Below are 2,532 nucleotides of genomic sequence, written 5' to 3'. Positions count from 1 at the left end.
GGCTCTGACAGCACCTGGAATTCCTCTTGGCTCTAGGTTGGTGGCTCCCCGCCAGCGCCAGCGAGGGCAGGTGAGCCACCCCGGGGCCCGGAGGGCTATGATGGCTTTTCCTATCAGAAATGCCTCTCACCTGCAGCCAGTCCTTGAGCCCATGGTAGATGTGACATGACGTCTGCCACTAGGACTTTAACTATTCGAGCCTCCATTTCGCTATGTAGACACAGCTCTCCCTCCCTCCATCTCTCCTTTCCAGCTTTTGCCAAGGGGGAAAGTAGGGAGGGGAGGAAAGAGGCCAGCAGTGGGAAGGAAACAGCTAGAGTGGGCCCAGAGTTTTCTAACATAATTTTCTATATTTAATTTCTAAGTTCCCCATCATCTGGTTTTTAGCCCTGGCTGCCCATTAGAGTCACCTGGGCACTTTGAATAATCAGGGTTTCTGGGCTCCATCCCACACCGTTTCAGAGTCTGCAGGTAGGACTGGACAAGGGCAGTTTTGTAAAGCTCCCAGGGGACTCTAATGGGCAGCCAGGCCTGTGACTCATGCATGACATGAGGGCGTCTTCCCCCTCCCTGCGTGGGAGAAAAGCGTCCATTATGCTTTCTCCCCCCTCTCCACTGGGCGGTATTTCCAGGGCAAGAGATCCCTGAATCCTCAGCCCTCTCAGTTGCCAGAATTTCTAGAATCTGATCTACCTACCTGGCCTTTGCCATGTGGCAAATGCCTTTTTCTGAGAGCCCCCTTCTTCACTCACCTCCCCTTTGGGGCGATCTCACCAAATTCTTCTCTGCCTACAGCAATGCAGTATCTGAGAAGGGTGCTTTGAGGGAGGAGTGTAAGGAGAAGTTGGAGACAGGAGAAAGGTTGGTACTTTTCTCCCTATTCATGTAAGTACCTCTAAGTCAGTGCTTCTCAAAACTTAACTGTGCTCCTGATTCAGGAGGCCTGGGGTGGGGCCTGCGTGCCTGCATTTCTCACAAATTCCCAGGTGGTGCTGATGCTGCTGCTCGGTGGACCCACTTGGAATAGCAAGGCGCTAAAATGCTATTTTTCTCCACCCCTTTCTCAAAAGCTTTTAGGGTTTAAATTTGGACCAGATGGGTTAAGTGGCTTCATAGGTGAGAGAATCAGGAATGAGGGGGACCTGGGATCCTTGCTTGGGGTAGGTTGTGACTAGTATATTGCTGATTTGGCTCAGACAAGGCTGCGGGCTCGACACTACACTAAGACTAGAGCCCAGGTGTGTCCCAGGTGTGTCCTCTCCTGGCTAGGTAACGGAGCGATGAGGCTTATCCACAGAAACTCACCCTCGACCTCAAGGCAACACGGAAGGATCGTCCCTCAGCTGTCCATGTCTTCTGACTGCCCGTTTAAGGCCACCTTCGGTGCTCACGTTCACCTGATTATACAGCAAGCACCTGCTCTCACCTGTGCTTCCCTCACATGCCACTTCCTACTGTCTCCTTAGAGCTCTAGGAGAGACGGTAGGAAGCAGTGTATATTAAAGTCTCAAGCTGAGAGGTGGTGTTCAATAAACGCATTCATTGGATGAATGTGAATAAAATAATTTGCTCGAATATTCCACGCAGTATTTCCAAAGCACTGGCGTCAGGACACAGGAAATTGAACAGGAAATATTAAGCAGGGCCCCATGTCGCAAACGTCTGCACAATACCTACCGCTAGGAGGATTTCTTTGGTTTCATGTCTTCCCCAAACACCACCTTGCTCGGCTGCTGAGTTTTCAATGTCTTGTCATCTTTCCAGCGTCTCTTCATTAAGCCTGTCCCCTGGAATTAGGAATTAGGCAGGGCCTTGGCGACCCTCTGAGGAAGGCTGAGGCTATTAGCATCTCTAACCACAAGGAAATGACTGCTGACAGGCCCAAAGAAAGCAGAAACATTAAGAATGATGGAGTGGAGTTCCTGTACCAGGAAAACTGGAACATTAAGACAAAGTATCAGGCCAGAGCAGAGCAGTAAATCGCAGGTTGCAAAACCGGATCGAAAGTCTTTATGAAAGTCAGGTGCCTTTGTCCCTTGGACTTTGCGAAAGTAGGTTTCGATTGGTCGTTTCATAAGTCTTTGCTTATGATAGGTTAACATATCACACTTACAATTTTCTTACATTATTCTCCTTCAGAAACACTGGCTCCATCTCCACTTTTACATCCTGTAAAAAGACAGGGAAGTAGCATGTTTAGTTTGTAAATGGTCTAAATATTTGAATTCTTCTGCTGCCTGCTTCTGGCTGATGAGATAGGCAAATGGAGAAAAATGAAGGGAGATGATACTCAAATCAATGTGTTTAGAGCTTATTTATCAAAAATGGAGGAAAATGTGGATGGTGAATACTGAGGTTGCTGTCTAATGCTTGCCGGCCTGGGGCTTCCAGGCTCTCTATGGTGGACACGAACCTTCTCTGGTAACCTCCTCGGTTGAGTGACATCTGTGACGTGCACATTTGATGATAATCCATTATCCTTAAAGACTGAGCATGACTACAACAGTAATAAATATCATTATTATAATTTAA

The sequence above is a fragment of the Pteropus vampyrus genome, unplaced genomic scaffold, assembly GCF_000151845.1.
Source record: "Pteropus vampyrus isolate Shadow unplaced genomic scaffold, Pvam_2.0 Scaffold62, whole genome shotgun sequence".
Taxonomy (NCBI): Eukaryota; Metazoa; Chordata; class Mammalia; order Chiroptera; family Pteropodidae; genus Pteropus; species Pteropus vampyrus.
Note: the sequence above shows the minus strand (reverse complement) of the source record.